This window comes from Oncorhynchus mykiss, chromosome 11 (genome assembly GCF_057628025.1).
Source record: "Oncorhynchus mykiss isolate SJ-2025 chromosome 11, ASM5762802v1, whole genome shotgun sequence".
NCBI classification, from domain to species: Eukaryota; Metazoa; Chordata; class Actinopteri; order Salmoniformes; family Salmonidae; genus Oncorhynchus; species Oncorhynchus mykiss.
The window spans coordinates 34654507-34676411 of NC_143032.1; the positions used below are offsets into that span (position 1 = coordinate 34654507).

Consider the following 21905-nt stretch of genomic DNA (forward strand, 5'->3'; position numbering starts at 1 on the left):
GCCGTTGGTGATCAGGACTTACCACCGTCATGTCGTCAGCAAACTTGATGATGGAGTTGGAGTCGCTTGTGGGTGAACAGGGAGTACAGGAGGGGGCTAAGTACACACCCCCGGGGGCCCCCATGTTGAAGGTCAGGGTGGCGGAGGTGTTGTTGCCTACTCTTACCACCCGGGGGTCGAGAAGTCCAGGATCCAGTTGCAGAGGGAGGTGTTCAGTCCCAGGGACCCAAGCTTGGTGACCAGCTTGGAAGGGACTATGGGGTTGAACGCCGATCTGTAGTCAATGAACAACATCCTCACATGAGGTATTCCTCTTTTCTAGGTGGGAGAGGGCAGTGTGGAGTGCAATTGAGAATGTGTCGTCTGTTGGGGCAGATCTGTTGGGGCAGAATGCAAATTGGAGTGGGTCCAGGGTGTCTGGGAGGATGGAGTTCATGTGTGCCATGAACAACCTTTCAAAGCACTTCATAATTACAGATGTGAGTGCTACAAAGCGGTAGTCGTTGTGGTAGGATGCCATAGAGTTTTTGGGAACAGGAATGATGGTAGTCAGCTTGAAACATGTGGGGGATTACAGACTGGGACAATGTGAGGTTGAACGTGTCTGTGAAGACGCCTGCCAGCTGGCCTGCACATTTATTTTGAAAAAATGACCTTTGTTTTGAAGTCATACTGAGACAAGGGTCTCTTTAACAGATGAGCCCTGCATAAATACATCAAGCGCATACAATTTATACAACATATGAAGAAAAACGGACATATTTATCAACATAGAGGTCTCTGATCATAACTCTGAACTGACCAAGGGGGGCCAGAACTGGAAGTTGTTCCACATGAAGGGCACAAAAAAAAAACTAAAATCAACTTTACTCAACTGTGGAGACTGAAGGGGCCTCCAGTGTTCTCCAAGCCTGAGACCGGCTTTGGTCATTTGTCAGTCTAAATTGAATTAATGATGATAGATACATAACGTTTCTGCATGAGTGCTTTGTAGATAAACACAATAAAATGCTGCTCTCTCCTTACATACAAAGAGGCCCAACCCACTTTTTTGATCCAAAACACAATGGTGAGTTCTATAACCATCCCCAGTAATCAACCTAAGGACACAATGGAAAACAGTATCTAGTGGTTTAAGTGTAGATGATGTAGCATGCATATAGATAATATCCCCATAATCTATAGTAGACATAAAAGTGGCCTGGACAATTTCCTTCCTATTAACAAAAGTCAGACATGCTTTGGTTCCGTAAAAGATACCAACCTTGAACTTCAACTTCTTCACCAGCTCAGTGACATGTTTTTTAAAAGACAGTTTGTCATCAAGCCAGACACAAAGATATTTGTAGGAAGGAACTCTCTCCATTTGTGTACTGTTCTAAGTAGTCATTAGACATGTAATGTAAATCTGGGTAATGGGACCTGGAAAAGAAGCATGCGTTATGTTTTGTTTGCACTTAACACTAACTTTAGATCTAATAACATAACATTACATTGTTAACATTGTTATTTACAGTGCCTTGCGAAAGTATTCGGCCCCCTTGAACTTTGCAACCTTTTGCCACATTTCAGGCTTCAAACATAAAGATATAAAACTGTATTTTTTTGTGAAGAATCAACAACAAGTGGGACACAATCATGAAGTGGAACGACATTTATTGGATATTTCAAACTTTTTTAACAAATCAAAAACTGAAAAATTGGGCGTGCAAAATTATTCATTCCCCTTAATTTAATACTTTGTAGCGCCACCTTTTGCTGCGATTACAGCTGTAAGTCGCTTGGGGTATGTCTATCAGTTTTGCACATCGAGAGACTGACATTTTTTCCCATTCCTCCTTGCAAAACAGCTCGAGCTCAGTGAGGTTGGATGGAGAGCATTTGTGAATAGCAGTTTTCAGTTCTTTCCACAGATTCTCGATTGGATTCAGGTCTGGACTTTGACTTGGCCATTCTAACACCTGGATATGTTTATTTTTGAACCATTCCATTGTAGATTTTGCTTTATGTTTTGGATCATTGTCTTGTTGGAAGACAAATCTCTGTCCCAGTCTCAGGTCTTTTGCAGACTCCATCAGGTTTTCTTCCAGAATGGTCCTGTATTTGGCTCCATCCATCTTCCCATCAATTCTAACCATCTTCCCTGTCCCTGCTGAAGAAAAGCAGGCCCAAACCATGATGCTGCCACCACCATGTTTGACAGTGGGGATGGTGTGTTCAGGGTGATGAGCTGTGTTGCTTTTACGCCAAACATAACGTTTTGCATTGTTGCCAAAAAGTTCAATTTTGGTTTCATCTGACCAGAGCACCTTCTTCCACATGTTTGGTGTGTCTCCCTGGTGGCTTGTGGCAAACTTTAAACAACACTTTTTATGGATATCTTTAAGAAATGTCTTCTTGCCACTCTTCCATAAAGGCCAGATTTGTGCAATATACGACTGATTGTTTTCCTATGAACAGAGTCTCCCACCTCAGCTGTAGATCTCTGCAGTTCATCCAGAGTGATCATGGGCCTCTTGGCTGCATCTCTGATCAGTCTTCTCCTTGTATGAGCTGAAAGTTTAGATGGACGGCCAGGTCTTGGTAGATTTGCAGTGATCTGATACTCCTTCCATTTCAATATTATCGCTTGCACAGTGCTCCTTGGGATGTTTAAAGCTTGGGAAATCTTTTTGTATCCAAATCCGGCTTTAAACTTCTTCACAACAGTATCTCAGACCTGCCTGGTGTGTTCCTTGTTCTTCATGATGCTCTCTGCACTTTTAACGGACCTCTGAGACTATCACAGTGCAGGTGCATTTATACGGAGACTTGATTACACACAGGTGGATTGTATTTATCATCATTAGTCATTTAGGTCAACATTGGATCATTCAGAGATCCTCACTGAACTTCTGGAGAGAGTTTGCTGCACTGAAAGTAAAGGGGCTGAATAATTTTGCACACCCAATTTTTCAGTTTTTGATTTGTTAAAAAAGTTTGAAATATCCAATAAATGTCGTTCGACTTCATGATTGTGTCCCACTTGTTGTTGATTCTTCACAAAAAAATACAGTTTTATATCTTTATGTTTGAAGCCTGAAATGTGGCAAAAGGTCGCAAAGTTCAAGGGGGCCGAATACTTTCGCAAGGCACTGTATATCAATTGTAAACAGTAGTGGGCTGAGTATCGTATCTAGGGGGACCACTTTATGTATTTCAAGGAACTCAGATTTGAACCCATCTACCTTGATGGCCTGAGTTCCGGCATTGAGATAATTATGAAACCATCAGTCTACAAATATGTCAGCACAATTATTTATTTCATTCAAGGCAGGTATTCCCAAACTGGGGTACGCGCAATGCTGTCGGGGGTACGCCAAATAAAAATGTGATTCACATTTTTTTTTTTTTACATTTTTACTTTTATGAGGGGGGGGGAGAAGAATCTTCACATTTTCAGACAGTCCATTTCTATTTTCCAACGGAGCTATACATTTGGGTGAGTTTTTTTCCCCTCGCCTGAGTAGCTTCGTTTCACTGCCAAAAATAGAATTTAGCCATCTAGTGTTCAGCGAAATAACAACACAATGTCATATCTCAAATAATTAACATCCTAACACATTAACCGTTACTCTCTCACGGGAATTCCACTAAGGGTCCGTATGTAGACAAAAGTATCTGCTGCTCATGTTGGTATCTGTACTGATGGCTCAAAAGCCATGACAGGGAGACATAGTGGAGTGGTGACCCGCATGCAAGCAGTTGCTCCTGACGTGACTTGGGTACACTGCAGCATCCACGAGAGGCTCGTGCTGCCAAGGGAATGCCTGACAGCTTGAAAGACATTTTGGACACTACAGTGAAAATGGTTAACTATGTTAAAGCGAGGCCCCTGAACTCTCATGTATTTTTTAAAATTGAGAGATGAGCTTAAAGTTCTTCACTGACCATCATTTTCACTTGTCTGACCGCTTGCATGATGACGAGTTTCTCACACGACTGGCCTCTCTGGGTGGTGTTTTTTCTCGCCTGAATGATCTGAATCTAGAATTACATGGACTCTCTGCAACTAGCCTCAATTTTGTCCCGCACATTGAATATATGATTAAGAAGTTGGAGCTCTTTTCTGTCTGCATTAACAAGGAAAACATACAGGTCTTTCCATCCTTGTATGATTTTTGTGTGCAAATGAACAAGCTTACAGACAATGTCAAATATGATCAATTTAATTTAATCAGAAGCCACTGCCAGATTTCTGGATTGGGCTGCGCTCAGAGTATCCTGTGAAGACACTGATGCCCTTTGCAACCATGTGTTATATGGATTCTCGGCCCTTACTAGCATGAAAAATAAATCCAGGTGAGTTATGTGCAATCTTTCAAGCACACCCTTCTCATTAACCTGTGGTGAGTTATTCACAATTTTTGATGAACAAATAAGGTTTTATATATAATATGGTTAAATAAAGAACAAAATGATTGATTATTAATATATTATTATTTGTGCCCTGGTAGTGACGACAAACTCACTAATTTTTATCTTCAATAAATGTATCGTACAGTGTGTGTGGCAGGCTTACAATGATGGCAAAAAACAACCGAGTGCGCTGACCCTGGTGCTAGAGGGGGTAGGCAGCTGGAGGTTGAATGTTTGAAGGGGTACGGGACTATAAAAAGTTTGGGAACCACTGATCTAAGGTATTTGTAATTTCATTTACAACTAGCATGGTAGCCGTAGTGGTGCTATGTTTAGGTCTGAATCCAGATTAACATTACGAATAACATTTACAGATTGAAAATAACAGCTATTTCTTGACCAATGATTCTATTATTTTCGCAAGGCAAGGGAGCTTGGAAATGGGTAGATCATTTTCAAGATCACTATTACATGCTATGAAGACAAACCCCAGGAATACCATCTGACCCTGTGGCCTTAGGAGTGTTGACCCGTTTAAAAACCTCTGTTTTTTTCCTGAAGTGTGCATGAAAGGCATTGAGTTTATTTTATAGAGAGGCAGCGTTGTCTTCATGTCTTCCTTTGTACTCTGCAATGTACTGTAGGCCCTGCCACATGGGATTCCACTATTGTCCTTTTGATGCCCCTGCTGACATCATAGCGGGACTTGTTCATGTCCTCAGCCGTAGCCACGGGTTGCCTGCGACAGCCCTGTGAGCGGTAGCTCTGCGAGCAATGCATTTCCTGATGAAGCCGGTGATGGAAGTGGTTATCTCGTCGACGCTATCAGCGGAGTCCCGGAACATTTTCCAGTCAGCGCTAGCAAAGCAGTTCTGCGGCAAAGCGTCCTCCTCGGTAGACATTTCTTTTAATGGAACGTGCCACTGGTACTTCCTGTTTTAAGATTTTGTTTCTGAACAGGAAGCAGGAGTATAGAGTCATGATCTGATTTGCTGAAAGGGGGGGGGCTTTGTATGCTTGCTTGTGGGTTGAGTAACAGTGGTCTTTATCATCCCTACTGGCGAAAGAGACGTGTTGATAGAAGTTGGGCATTACGTGTCTTAGTGGCTCGGAATTAAAATCACCGGCAACAAGAAAAGCAGCCTCCGGGTACATGTTCTCCTGCTTGTTTATAGCCTTGTACAGTTTGTTGTTGTTGTTGTTGTCCTGAGGCGGAATATATACAGCAGTCAGAATAACAGATGACAACTTCCTTGGGTGGTAGAAGGGTCAGCATTTGATCATCAGATATTCCAAGACAGGTGAACAATAGGTTGAGACTTCCACTGCGCTAGCGTCTGCACACCATTTGGTGTTGATGAAGATATATATACATACACCCCTCCCCATCTGGATTTCCCTGAATCCAATGTCCTGTCCACTCGGTGAATGGAGAATCAATCGAGTTGGATAGCCATGTTGAGTATCTTGTCCGAAAGCCATGTTTCAGAAAAATTTGGAATTTTGAACTTATGAGAGCCCTGTTGATAGCAAATCCAGGATATGAGGTCATCCATCTTATTATCAAGTGACTTTCCTATTGGCCAATAGAATGGCGGGAAGTAGTGGCTGGTTTTCCCTTCGCTTTAGTCTCACCAGGAAGCTCGCTCTCCTGTGTAACAACTGCGCTGGTAGTCGGGAAGTAAGTACAGGGCGTGAGCGTTTTTTTATAAATAAACAAGACAATACACGAAACACGCACCAACATGAAACAGAGTCAATAACACATGAGGAAAGTGTGTGCGGGCTAATCAGCAGCCTGATGACCTAGAGGCCGGAGAGGGAGTATAAGTGACATCCTGCCTCTTTCTTGCCGGCGTTTCCACCTGATGTTAAGGATGCATCGCAGACACTTGTTTATGAAGGTCTGAGTTGTTGTTATTGTGTTTTTTGTTGTCCTCCATATTTCTGGGCCACACAGCAGCACTGAGTTAAACGTCAGTGTTGAAATTATATTTTGGGGTGTTTTCTTGTAGCTCCTGATGTTTCTAACACGGAACCCAAACCGGCTGCGAGTGTGCGCTATCGTGCATAAATGTATTCACGTGGGTATAACCAATAAGGAGATGGCACGTGGGTACCTGCTTCTATAAACCAATGAGGAGATGGGAGAGCCAGGACTTGCAGCGCGATCTGCTTCAGAAATAGGAATGAGTTCTATTTTAGCCCCTGGCGTCGCAGACCCCCACGAGCAGTGTGGGTGCAATAATTGAATAACATGGATTTCTAAATGTATTTTTACTCTTTCTTTTTGTATTCTAGCCTTTACGTCCTCCTCGGTTCCGCCTTGTTTGGGGATGACGCTGTCCCAGTAGATGAAGTAACTGATGTCCTACGTAACACTATTTTCGCCATCACTGTATCCTTACCCCTTAAATTATTGGGAGCGTATATTGAGTGGACAAAATATTAGGAACACCTGCTCTTTCATCACATCGACTGACCAGGTAAAAGCTGATCCCTTATTGATGTCACCTGTTAAATCGACTTCAATCAGTGTAGAAGAAGGAGGAGACAAATCCAAAAAATGATTTTTAAGCCTTGAGACAATTGAGACATGGATTGTGTATGTGTGACATTCAGAGGATCAATGGACAAGACAAAATATTTAAGGTCCTTTTAAAATGAGTATTTTAGCGTTGTTTAAATTTTATTTAACCTTTATGTAACTAAACAGGTCAGTTAAGAACAAATTCTTATTTACAATGATGGCCTACCACCACACAAAGGACATCCACACAACTGTGGGAAGCATTGGAGTCAACATAGAACCAGCATCTCTGTGGAACGCAATGACACTGTAGAATCCATGCCCTGACAAATTGAGGTTGTTCTAAGAGCAAATGGGTGTGCAACTCAATTAGGAAGGTGTTCCTAATGTTTTGTACATTCAGTGTCTATAGAGTTTGTCACCACTTCTTCTTATAGGATTCAAAATTCTATTTGCATCATAATAATGTCCAGATATAGGCCTACAACTTATATATAGATAACTCCAGCATTTATGTTTTCTCCCACTTATATCCATAGGAGATGTTTAACGAGAAAAACAGCTCGTTTCCATGCTGCGTTTGATTTGAGAAATCGACACTGTTCCCAAATGGGACAGTTGTGGTTTGTCTTCTCTCTTGTCTATCATCTCTTGTCTATCATGACTGCAACAGTGCCACTAGCAATGACCTGATTTGACCCTGGACTCATGTAAATCTACCTTCTCTTTACAGAGGAATCTGGACTTTTTGCTGTACTTTTTTTTTCTTCTATTCTGCCCTTGATCTCCTTTTTCCTTCTCTTTAAAATTAGTTGCTTTGGGGTACATTTCAGAGCTGTGTGACCGTGACGACTACAGCCCTTTACTGTGTGTGTGTGTGTGTGTGTGTGTGTGTGTGGTGATGTAGTTTTAGCTGTAACACACTTCCAGGAGTGTGGTAATTTACTCCAATGACTCCCAGACCCATGGTGAGCCTCTTATCTGGAGGCCATAGTGACCCCGGCATTACAAGCAGACCCAGATGTCAACCATCTGGACTCCTCGAATCCATGCAAGACTAGTTGATATCTGCTCATACCTAGGCTGACTCTGTGTTCATTGAAACATGGGTCCTATGATGGGATATTATGAATGATGACTATGTGGTGTACAGTAGAATGGCTGTTTGGTCGTTTCCCTCTGGCTCACTATCAGAGGATGTGGAATTGGTTAAGCTCTTTGGTTAAATCTCTTGGGAATCGACAATTTAGCTCAGCTTAGAAAAGGATACTTTAATGCCACTGAAGAGCCTGATTGGTTTTGCTTGTTATCCTGGCTTGTATTGTACTTGTAGGCCTTTTCATGAGATGGATAGAGTAGAGACGTGACAGTAGGGAGCAAAGTAGAAAGCAATGCCAGCCGATAACGAGAGAACGTAGAATAACGAAGGATAAAGTGATGGATGAAGAAAGACAGGTTGGTCTGAAAAGGAGAGGTTGATCTTAGTGAATAATGTACAGCGTAAATATGAATAGGTAGATACAGTATAGATATGTATAGATAGATACAGTATGGATAGATACAGTATATGTATGTAAAGATAGATACAGTATAGATGGATAGATAACGTCTGCTTGTTTACCTACACACTAACCACACTTGACGGTTTAGGGCAGAGGTGTCAAACTGAATCAGCGTTCTGGCCATATTGTACACTTTCAATTGGCTAATTTCAGAAGAAGAAAAAAAAAATGTTGTCGCATTTATACTCGCTTGTGTGTCCTATTGTCCTTTAGTAGTAATGTATACTGTACCCTGCGTGTGAATACTTTATCATTTTTTGACAACCAATATTACATTTTCTTTAGGCTACAGTCATGTCCCGTTGGAACCGAAACTTAGCATGGACAATGGCACTGACCGAATTTTCTACCAGACTGAAAGTTTTAACTCGTTGTAGGCTACAGTTGAGCCTACAACACCTTTAAACTTTCGGGCTGGTAGAAGATTTGGTCAGTGCCATTAGTGATATGATACAGTGCACTGTCTGGCTCGTGTGTGTTTGTGTGTGTGGTGGTGGGGGTGGGGTATGGGAGGAGGTGTGTGTGGCAATGCGCTGCCGTTTGGCAAGCAGCACTTTGGCAGTGCTTTCTGTGACTTGTAATGCAGCATATGAAAATGGTGGCTTTTTGAACAGCCAACTTTTACAAATTGTAATTGTAAAAAAAAAATCTAAATTTATAATGTGAATAGTTAACCTCTTAACATTATAAATCAACATAAATAGACAGCTTAACATATTATTTTTTTTTTACAATATTACATTTAAAAAATGCTTGTGGTGCCTTTGTCACTGGTGTTACCAATATTTTAGATGACAATTCAGGCTAGAATGTAATTTCAGTCTTTAATTTGCATATAAACTCAAAAAAAGAAACGTCCTCTCACTATCAACTGCGTTTATTTTCAGCAAATTTAACGTGTAAGTATTTGTATGAACACAAGATTCAACAACCTAGACATAAACTGAACAAGTTCCAAAGACATGTGACTAACAGAAATGGAATAATGTGTCCCTGAACAAAGGGGGGGGGTCAAAATCCAAAGTAACAGTCAGTATCTGGTGTGGCCACCAGCTGCATTAAGTACTGCAGTGCATCTCCTCCTCATGGACTGCACCAGATTTGCCAGTTCTTGCTGTGAGATGTTACCACACTCTTCCACCAAGGCACCTGCATGTTCCGGGACATTTCTGGGGGGAATGGCCCTATCCCTCACCTTCCGATCCAACAGGTCCCAGACGTGCTCAGTGGGATTGAGATCCGGGCTCTTCGCTGGCCATGGCAGAACACTGATGTTCCTGTCTTGCAGGAAATCACGCACAGAATGAGCAGTATGGCTGGTGGCATTGTCATGCTGGAGGGTCATGTCAGGATTAGCCTGCAGGAAGGCTACCACATGAGGGAGGAGGATGTCTTTCCTGTAACGCACAGCATTCAGATTGCCTGCAATGACAACAAGCTCAGTCCGATGATGCTGTGACACACCGCCCCAGACCATGACGGACCCTCCAAATCGATCCCGCTCCAGAGTGCAGGCCTCGGTGTAACGCTCATTCCTTCGACGATAAACGCAAATCCGACCATCACCTCTGGTGAGACAAAACCGCGATTTGTCAGTAAAGAGCACTTTCTGCCAGTCCTGTCTGGTCCAGCGACAGTGGGTTTGTGCCCATAGGCGAAGTTGTTGCCAGTGATGTCTGGTGAGGACCTTCCTTATAACAGGCCTACAAGCCCGCAGTCCAGCCTCTCTCAGCCTATTGTCTGAGCACTGATGGAGGGATTGTGCGTTCCTGGTGTAACTCGGGGAGTTGTTGTTGCCATCTTCTACCTGTCCTGCAGGTGTGATGTTCGGATGTACCGATCCTGCGCAGGTGTTGTTACACATGGTCTGTCACTGCGAGGACGATCAGCTGTCTGTCCTGTCTACCAGTAGCGCTGTCTTAGGCGTCTCACAGTACGGACATTGCAATTTATTGCCCTGGCCACATCTGCAGTCCTCATGCCTCCTTGCAGCATGACTAAGGCACGTTCACGCAGATGAGCAGGGACCCTGGAAATATTTTAATGTTTTTCAGAGTCAGTTGAAAGGCCTCTTTAGTGTCCTAAGTTTTCATAACGTTGACCTTTATTGCCTACCATCTGTAAGCTGTCTGTTACGGTGCGTGAATGAGGACCCAAAAGCGAATTAACGTAAACAGAACTTCTTTAATAACAAAACATAGGTAGGCTCAGATGGACCGGCAGATTCCGACAGGACAGGACAAGGTTGCAGCAAACATGACGATAGTCTGGTTCAGGCATGAAAAACACAAACAAGAATCCGACAAAGACAGGAACAAAAACAGAGAGAGATATAGAGGACTAATCAGAGGGAAAAAGGGAACAGGTGGGAAAAGGGGTGACGAGGTAGTTAGGAGGAGACAAGGAACAGCTGGGGGAAAGAGGGGGAGAAAAGGTAACCTAATAACGACCAGCAGAGGGAGACAGGGTGAAGGGAAAGGACAGAAACAAGACACAACATGACAATACATGACAGTACCCCCCCACTCACCGAGCGCCTCCTGGCGCACTCGAGGAGGAAACCTGGCGGCAACGGAGGAAATCATCGATCAGCGCACGGTCCAGCACGTCCCGAGAGGGAACCCAACTCCTCTCCTCAGGACCGTACCCCTCCCAATCTACTAGGTACTGATGACCACGGCCCCGAGGACGCATGTCCAAAATCCTACGGACCCTGTAGATGGGTGCGCCCTCGACAAGGATGGGGGGGGGGGGGGGAGACGAGCGGGGGCGCGAAGAACGGGCTTGACACAGGAGACATGGAAGACCGGGTGGACGCAACGAAGATATCGCGGAAGAAGAAGTCGCACTGCGACAGGATTAATGATCCGAGAAATACGGAACGGACCAATGAACCGCGGGGTCAACTTGCGAGAAGCGGTCTTAAGGGGAAGGTTCTGAGTGGAGAGCCAAACTCTCTGACCGCGACAATATCTAGGACTCTTAGTTCTACGCTTATTAGCAGCTCTCACAGTCTGCGCCCTATAACGGCAAAGTGCAGACCTGACCCTCTTCCAGGTGCGCTCGCAACGTTGGACAAAAGCCTGAGCGGAGGGGACGCTGGACTCGGCGAACTGAGATGAGAACAGCGGAGGCTGGTACCCGAGGCTACTCTGAAAAGGAGATAGCCCGGTCGCAGACGAAGGAAGCGAGTTGTGGGCATATTCTGCCCAGGGGAGCTGTTCTGACCAAGACGCAGGGTTGCGAAAAGAAAGACTGCGTAAGATGCGACCAATAGTCTGATTGGCCCGTTCTGCTTGACCGTTAGACTGGGGGTGAAAGCCGGAAGAGAGACTGACGGAAGCCCCAATCAAACGGCAAAACTCCCTCCAAAATTGAGACGTGAATTGCGGACCTCTGTCCGAAACGACGTCTGACGGAAGGCCATGAATTCTGAAAACATTCTCGATGATGATTTGTGCCGTCTCTTTAGCAGAAGGAAGCTTAGCAAGGGGAATAAAATGAGCCGCCTTAGAGAACCTGTCGACAACCGTAAGAATAACAGTCTTCCCCGCTGACGAAGGCAGTCCGGTGACAAAATCTAAGGCGATGTGAGACCACGGTCGAGAGGGAATGGGAAGCGGCCTGAGACGGCCGGCAGGAGGGGAGTTACCGGACTTAGTCTGCGCGCAGACCGAACAAGCAGCCACGAAGCGACGCATGTCATGCTCCCGGGTGGGCCACCAAAAACGCTGGCGAATGGAAGCAAGCGTACCCCGAACGCCAGGATGGCCGGCTAACTTGGCAGAGTGAGCCCACTGAAGAACGGCCAGACGAGTAGGAACGGGAACGAAAAGAAGGTTCCTAGGACAAGCGCGCGGCGACGGAGTTTGAGTGAGTGCTTGCTTTACCTGCCTCTCAATTCCCCAGACAGTCAACCCGACAACACGCCCCTCAGGGAGAATCCCCTCGGGGTCAGTGGAGGCTACTGAAGAACTGAAGAGACGAGATAAAGCATCAGGCTTGGTGTTCTTAGAGCCCGGACGATAAGAAATCACGAACTCGAAACGAGCGAAAAACAGCGCCCAGCGCGCCTGACGCGCATTAAGTCGTTTGGCAGAACGGATGTACTCAAGGTTCCTATGGTCAGTCCAAACGACAAAAGGAACGGTCGCCCCCTCCAACCACTGTCGCCATTCGCCTAGGGCTAAGCGGATGGCGAGCAGTTCGCGGTTTCCCACATCATAGTTACGTTCCGACGGCGACAGGCGATGAGAAAAATACGCGCAAGGGTGGACCTTGTCGTCAGAGAGGGAGCGCTGAGAAAGAATGGCTCCCACGCCCACCTCTGACGCGTCAACCTCGACAACGAACTGTCTAGTGACGTCAGGTGTAACAAGGATAGGAGCGGATGTAAAACGATTCTTGAGGAGATCAAAAGCTCCCTGGGCGGAAACGGACCACTTAAAGCATGTCTTGACAGAAGTAAGGGCTGTGAGAGGAGCTGCCACCTGACCGAAATTACGGATGAAACGACGATAGAAGTTCGCGAAGCCGAGAAAGCGCTGCAGCTCGACGCGTGACTTAGGGACGGGCCAATCAATGACAGCTTGGACCTTAGCGGGATCCATCTTAATGCCTTCAGCGGAAATAACAGAACCGAGAAATGTGACGGAGGAGGCATGAAAAGAGCACTTCTCAGCCTTCACAAAAAGACAATTCTCTAAAAGGCGCTGGAGGACACGTCGAACGTGCTGAACATGAATCTGGAGTGACGGTGAAAAAATCAGGATATCGTCAAGGTAAACGAAAACAAAGATGTTCAGCATGTCTCTCAGGACATCAATGACTAATGCCTGAAAGACAGCTGGAGCGTTAGCGAGGCTGAAAGGAAGAACCCGGTATTCAAAGTGCCCTAACGGAGTGTTAAACGCCGTCTTCCACTCGTCCCCCTCCTTGATGCGCACGAGATGGTAAGCGTTACGAAGGTCCAACTTAGTGAAAAACCTGGCTCCCTGCAGGATCTCGAAGGCTGAAGACATAAGAGGAAGCGGATAACGATTCTTCACTGTTATGTCATTCAGCCCTCGATAATCTATGCAGGGGCGCAGGGACCCGTCCTTCTTCTTAACAAAAAAAAACCCCGCTCCGGCGGGAGAGGAGGAGGGGACTATGGTACCGGCGGCAAGAGCTACAGACAAATAATCTTCGAGAGCCTTACGTTCGGGAGCCGACAGAGAGTATAGTCTACCCCGGGGGGGAGTGGTTCCCGGAAGGAGATCAATACTACAATCATACGACCGGTGTGGGGGAAGAGAGGTGGCCCTGGACCGACTGAACACCGTGCGCAGATCGTGATATTCCTCCGGCACCCCTGTCAAATCACCAGGCTCCTCCTGTGAAGAAGAGACAGAGGAAACAGGAGGGATAGCAGACATTAAACATTTCACATGACAAGAGACGTTCCAGGAGAGGATAGAATTACTAGACCAATTAATGGAAGGATTATGACAAACTAGCCAGGGATGGCCCAAAACAACAGGTGTAAAAGGTGATCGAAAAATTAAAAAAGAAATGGTTTCGCTATGATTACCAGAAACAGTGAGGGTTAAAGGTAGCGTCTCACGCTGAATCCTGGGGAGAGGACTACCATCCAGGGCGAACAAGGCCGTGGACTCCCTTAACTGTCTGAGAGGAATGTCATGTTCCCGAGCCCAGGTCTCGTCCATAAAACAGCCCTCCGCCCCAGAGTCTATTAAGGCACTGCAGGAAGCTGACGAACCGGTCCAGCGTAGATGGACCGACAAGGTAGTGCAGGATCTTGAAGGAGAGACAGGAGTAGTAGCGCTCACCAGTAGCCCTCCGCTTACTGATGAGCTCTGGCTTTTACTGGACATGAAGTGACAAAATGACCAGCAGAACCGCAATAGAGACAGAGGCGGTTGGTGATTCTCCGTTCCCTCTCCTTAGTCGAGATGCGGATACCTCCCAGCTGCATAGGCTCAGCACCCGAGCCGGCAGAGGAAGATGGTAGTGATGCGGAGAGGGGGGCAACGGAGAACGCGAGCTCCTTTCCACGAGCTCGGTGACGAAGATCAACCCGTCGCTCAATGCGAATAGCGAGTTCAATCAAGGAATCCACGCTGGAAGGAACCTCCCGGGAGAGAATCTCATCCTTTACCTCTGCGCGGAGACCCTCCAGAAAACGAGCGAGCAAAGCCGGCTCGTTCCAGCCACTGGAGGCAGCAAGAGTGCGAAACTCAATAGAGTAGTCTGTTATGGATCGATTACCTTGACATAGGGAAGACAGGGCCCTGGAAGCCTCCTCCCCAAAAACAGATCGATCAAAAACCCGTATCATCTCCTCCTTAAAGTCCTGATACTGGTTAGTACACTCAGCCCTTGCCTCCCAGATTGCCGTGCCCCACTCACGAGCCCGTCCAGTAAGGAGAGATATGACGTAGGCGACACGAGCAGTGCTCCTGGAGTAAGTGTTGGGCTGGAGAGAAAACACAATATCACACTGGGTGAGGAACGAGCGGCATTCAGTGGGCTCCCCAGAGTAACACGGCGGGTTATTGATTCTGGGCTCCGGAGATTCGAAAGCCCTGGAAGTGGCCGGTGGATCGAGGCGGAGATGGTGAACCTGTTCTGTGAGGTTGGAGACTTGGGTGGCCAGGGTCTCAACGGCATGTCGAGCAGCAGACAATTCCTGCTCGTGTCTGCCTAGCATCGCTCCCTGGATCTCGACGGCTGAGTGGAGAGGATCCGAAGTCGCTGGGTCCATTCTTGGTCGGATTCTTCTGTTACGGTGCGTGAATGAGGACCCAAAAGCGAATTAACGTAAACAGAACTTCTTTAATAACAAAACATAGGTAGGCTCAGATGGACCGGCAGATTCCAACAGGACAGGACAAGGTTGCAGCAAACATGACGATAGTCTGGTTCAGGCATGAAAAACACAAACAAGAATCCGACAAAGACAGGAACAAAAACAGAGAGGACTAATCAGAGGGAAAAAGGGAACAGGTGGGAAAAGGGGTGACGAGGTAGTTAGGAGGAGACAAGGAACAGCTGGGGGAAAGAGGGGGAGAAAAGGTAACCTAATAACGACCAGCAGAGGGAGACAGGGTGAAGGGAAAGGACAGAAACAAGACACAACATGACAATACATGACACTGTCAGTGTCTTAACAACCGTTCCACGAGTGCATGTTCATGAATTGTTAATGGTTCGTTGAACAAGCATGGGAAACAGTGTTTTAAACCCTTTACAATGAAGATCTGTGGATTTTTACGAATTGTCTTTGAAAGACAAGGTCCTGAAAAAGGCAAGTTTATTTTTTTTGCTGAGATTATAATTAAAGACAAAGGGTTAATGATAATACTAAGAAATTGTTTGGATTAGTAATAATTTACATTAAACATGCATGTGTAAAGTTTTATTGTCTGACATTTTTCCATTGATGCTATTCTTTTTTTTGTAACATTATAAATAATTGAGGTTGATTCATCAAAATTTAATGATCATATCCTTAAAATGTTTACTAATGAGTGTAGCTACAGTTATGTAGATACAAAAACCATATACAATTAAATTGGGCAACTCTTATGCCAGAACAGTACAGTAATATCAGTGATGCAATGTAACACCAATGACAAACATAAGATTATTTCAAACAAATTTGATCAATTTATTATTAATCTTTTTAATTACAAATAATTTCAGATTTAATAAAAGGGTTGATTTTAATATGCACAATAAAATGAGGGTTATTGGTCAAAGATTTAGACCAAAAGATAAAGCTTATTGACTAAAGTGTGTCTTTCATAAAACAACAGATTTGTTGTCTGTAAAATCAAATCAAAGTATTTGTCATGTGCTCCGAATACAACAGGTCTAGTGTATGTTGACCTGTTTAAAGGTCTTACTCACAACGGCTACAGAGAGCGTGATCACACAGTCGTCTGGAACAGCTGATGTTCTCATGTATGCCTCAGTGTTGCTTGCCTCAAAGTGAGCATATAAGTGATTTAGCTTGTCATGTCACTGGGCAGCTCGCAGCTGTACTTCCCTTTGTAGTCTCAGCCCTGCCACATAAAACGAGCGTCGGAGCCGGTGTAGTATGATTCAATCTTAGCCCTGTATTGACGCTTTGCCTGTTTGATGGTTCATCGATGGGTATGCAGGATTTCTTGTAAGCTTCCAGGTTAGAGTTCCTCACCTTGAAAGCGGCAGCTCTAGCCTTTAGCTCAGTGCGAATGTTGCCTGTAATCCATGGCTTCTGGTTGGGGTGTGTACAGTGGGGCAAAAAATGTATTTAGTCAGTGCAAGTTCTCCCTCTTAAAAAGATGAGAGGCCTGTAATTTATCATAGGTACACTTCAACTATGACAAACAAAATTAGAAAAAAAAATCCAGAAAATCACATGAGGATTTTTTATGAATTTATTTGCAAATTATGGTGGGAAATAAGTATTTGGTCACCTACAAACAAGCAAGATTTCTGGCTCTCACAGACCTGTAACTTCTTCTTTAAGAGGCTCCTCTGTCCTCCACTTGTTACCTGTATTAATGACACCTGTTTGAACTTGTTATCAGTATAAAATACACCTGTCCACAACCTCAAACAGTCACACTACAAACTCCACTATGGCCAAGACCAAAGACCTGTCAAAGGACAACAGAAACAAAATTGTAGACCTGCACCAGGCTGAGAAGACTGAATCTGCAATAGGTAAGCAGCTTGGTTTGAAGAAATCAACTGTGGGAGCAATTATTAGGAAATGGAAGACATACAAGACCACTGATAATCTCCCTCGATCTGGGGCTCCATGCAAGATCTCACCCCGTGGGGTAAAAATTATCACAAGAACGCTGAGCAAAAATCCCAGAACCACACGGGGGGACCTAGTGAATGACCTGCAGAGAGCTGGGACCAAAGTAACAAAGCCTACCATCAGTAACACACTACGTCGCCAGGGACTCAAATTCTGCAGTGCCAGACGTGTCCCCCTGCTTAAGCCAGTACATTTCCAGGCCCGTCTGAAGTTTTCTAGAGAGCATTTGTATGATCCAGAAGAAGATTGGGAGAATGTCATATGGTCAGATGAAACCAAAATATAACTTTTTGGTAAAAACTCAACTCGTCGTGTTTGGAGGACAAAGAATGCCGAGTTGCATCCAAAGAACACCATACCTACTGTGAAGCATGGGGGTGGAAACATCATGCTTTGGGGCTGTTTTTCTGCAAAGGGACTAGGACGACTGATCCGTGTAAAGGAAAGAATGAATGGGGCCATGTATCGTGAGATTTTGAGTGAAAACCTCCTTCCATCAGCAAGGGCATTGAAGATTAAACGTGGCTGGGTCTTTCAGCATGACAATGATCCCAAACACACCGCCCGGGCAACGAAGGAGTGGCTTCGTAAGAAGCATTTCAAGGTCCTGGAGTGGCCTAGCCAGTCTCCAGATCTCAACCCCATAGAAAATCTTTGGAGGGAGTTGAAAGTCCGTGTTGCCCAGCAACAGCCCCAAAACGTCACTGCTCTAGAGGAGATCTGCATGCAAGAATGGGCCAAAATACCAGCAACAGTGTGTGAAAACCTTGTGAAGACTTACAGAAAACGTTTGACCTCTGTCATTGCCAACAAAGGGTATATAACAAGAGTATTGAGAAGTATTGAGAAACTTTTTTGTTATTGACCAAATACTTATTTTCCACCATAATTTGCATAAGTCTTCCATGAGCTATTTTGACTTCGTAAGATTTCTGCTGTTACACCAGTCAGCAGTGCTTCTTGCGAGAGAAGTTTCTCATCTTTAAAACAACAATGGTTGATGACAGGTTAAGTCACCTCAGAATTCTCAGTGTTGAGTCGAGGGGGGCACGCTCCCTCAACAAGGATGAGTTTGTGAAACATTGAACCACAGAATTATGCTGTTTTTAAATCTACCAGGGATAATTTGGCACTCAGGCGGTCCCCCTGGTCATGATTTAAAACCTGCACTGTGTACTAACTAGTACACTGACATTCTAAAATGATCAATCCAAAGGGTATCATGTCACACAGATTTAATTTGGTCTTGATTAGGCCAATTCCAAAAAATGTCTTTGCTATTAGTTAACATAATATATGTGAACAGAGATATGATACTGTAAGTTTAATATTGATGGGCACCAAATTTATTTGACATTTTCATGTCCATTTCTACTTGATACCTGGTATGTCAAATTGCAGTGTTTTTTTTTTGTACATTTAGTTTTTTGTAAATAACCTAAGCATTTGTGTGTTACATACATTGCAATCTTATCTCCTTGGTGCTTGAGCTTTATTTTCTGATATTTTGGATGTTCAACAAATTGAGCTGCAGTTCTGAGGTAGAAACACTGACTATACATAGTATGTTAAATAATTCAAGTGAAGTAACCCTTTAGGACCAAACTATCTGCCACATTGAAGAACTCCGGGGTAAATATCACTAATACCTCTAATCAGCAATCATAGGATTCATTAATGCTCCTTAGATGCCAGGTTAGGGTTACACACTAATATCTAAGATGGTGGCCACTTGCTCAAACCACACTTCTTAAATTGTAAATAAATCCCTTAAATCGTGCAATTTTATCAATAACTTTAATCCAATTTCCTTTCCCCTAACTATAAACTGTATAACACTAGCGACACATCTTAAGTCCTCGCATTAAATTACCAAGTTAATCATCAAATTGTTAACATATGAAGAGAGTGCACACTCACCATGTGCTTTTCAAAACAGTCCCGTCTCCAATAAACCTTTGACCCAGGAAGAATTTGACAAGGATGTTGCATGGTGGTTTTTATACAATTTAACACCAGTGATATGAAATTGAGGGACAGCTATTACTTGTAAATAATTTGTAATATTTACTTGATATTTTAGTTTTTTTTTAAGTAGTCCACTAAATAACTATATTACTTTGTATTATGACATTTAAAGAGGGAGAAAGATGTATATTTTGAAACTCAAAATATGTCATTAAACCATGACTCCTGACCTGAGGGACAAGCTAATTTCATGGTACTGACCGTGCTCGACAATATATAAACAATTGTTTGCAATAATAACTGTCTTACATATGTTTGATTTAATAATAAAACACTTAAATTAAATTTAAAAAATTTAATAAAATAAAAACATTTTGGGGTGTCATTATCTCACACTTTTAAGTGTGTTTCCTGGTGAATAAGGCCGGGACAGGAAAGCCAACATTTTAGTAGAATGACCCGTATGGCTGGCGGTATTGAAGTGGACCAAAATGAATTAACAACCCAAATCATTGCGCAGGCTGGATAGAAATGCGTCATTGGCGGGATTCGGCCCCGTGGGCCTTGTGTTTGACACATGTGGTTTAGGGTGTAGTAGTATGTCACTCTTGCTGACCTGACACACCCTTAAATGTTTTTCAATCTTCGTTTTGGAGAACCTCTCACATTTTAACTAGTCAGTCAAGCCAAATCGTACTGAGCTGGTTATCAGTATGAGGCTTACACTACCTCAGAGTGGATCGATTATCGGTTGAACAGGCACCTTCGGAATTGTTGTAAGACGTGATCACTGAGAGTCTGCAGACAGGCCAAAAATCATCTAGTCTCTAGCCAGCGTTCAGCTTGAAGTCCCTCATGCGGGGTCGGTTCCAGGCCTTTGTGGCATATGAAATTATAATAATTCATTTTTTGTTTTGATGGGGGAACTCCGTCTGGGTTTCAACTTACTATTGTGAGTAAGAATAGTACAATACAACAGGTGCAATTTCGAAATTGGTTTGCCCATCAGCAGTTCTTCTCTTGCTATGACAGTCACTGACAGTCACTCAATTAGCCATGTCAGCTAACAATTTTTAGATTGGTAGTCTAGCCAGCTATCTAAACTTGTAGTAATCATGGCCGAATACCAACACAGGGCCTGTGCCATGGGCCCTGACTTCCAGGGGGCCCTCAATTAAATTTTGGCAGTCATTCTCACTCCGATATGATATTAACATGGCATAAGTTATTACAAAAAAGAAACGGCACCAAATCAGTCATTGTCAGTGTTTTGGGAGATAGTTGAGGAGATTGCTGTGTGAATATGAGTTTATCCCTCTAAAACCAACCACACACCTCACTTATGAACACCCCTGTGTGTGTCCCAAACGGCACCCTATTCCCTATATAGGGAGTAGGGTGCCATTTGGGGGACACACCCAGTCATTACAGGGGAGAGGATATCAATTCACGTTTTAATTTGTCACATGCGCTGAATACAACAGGTGTAGACTTTACCATTTAAATGCTTACTTACAAGCCCTTAACCAACAATCCAGTTTAAGAAATGTAGTTAAGAAAAATATTTAGTAAATAAACTAAAGTAAAAGTGTAAATAGTCTGGCTAGCCATTTGATTAATTGTTCAGCGGTCTTATGGCTTGGGGGTAGAAGCTGTTAAGGAACCGTTTGGACCTAGACTTGGCGCTCCGGTACCGCTTGCCGTACAGTAGCAGAACAGTCTGACATACAGATCCTGTAAGAGAATAGGAGGTTAACACTGAGGATATTACTGTAACTCTATCTCTGGTGGCTCCGGGTTCTGAGGAGTTTTTCCGCTTTTAGAAGATCCTCTGAATCATTCCTGTGGTGGTGTAAAGGTTTTCAATAAGACACTGTTTAACTCTCCATACAATGCATCTGACTATGCTTTGGGGGGCCCGACTTTGTTATTCATGGGATACATTTGCTTAAAAAAAAAAATCATAATAATAAATTAAATCCACCATTTTGTCAAAGGAGTTTTGAGCCCGCTGGAGTTAAATGTGATGTGATGTGCCTTATCGATTTCAAAGGGTTTAATATAAAAGTCCTCTTTTGAAGAGGAGTTTTAAGGAAGAGGATAAATGGCCATACTGAAATGGTTCACCCCTGTTCGATGCATTGCACTCAACAACAACTTCTATTGCACTTCTAAGCCCAGATTATTTAAATGGGGGGAAACATGAGAGGACAGGCAGGGTAATTTAAATGCTGGAATCCTCTTCATGGGTAATGTGTCCCAAATGGCACCCTTTCTCCTATATAGTGCACTACTTTTGGGTGCCTTTGGAGACTGAACCCTTAAAGAAGAAGCCTGCTGTTTTTGTACGGTCTTCCTGCCTGTGTGATGGCCGGATGGAAGCCCTCTCACCCTCACTCTCTCTACCTCTCTCTACCTCGCCCTCTCTCTCACTCTCACTCTCACACACACACACACACACACACACACACACTCCCTGTCAACTTCTCTGTCTTTATTTGGCGGATCTCTCCAGCCTTTTCTCACTGGCAACCCGCTGTGCAATCAGACTGCCTGCTTTCTTCTCTCCCAAAGCCACATAATACATTGAAATCATATGCTTCCTATCTGCAGGCACCATGGCTGTGTG

General features: G+C 44.1%; 1 protein-coding gene across 2 annotated transcripts in view; it reads left to right on the forward strand.

Annotated features, from left to right (window-relative positions):
* LOC110535607 (acyl-CoA dehydrogenase family, member 11) overlaps positions 1 to 21905 on the forward strand; it is a 65661-nt gene that overhangs the window by 19820 nt on the left and 23936 nt on the right. The window lies entirely within an intron of this gene.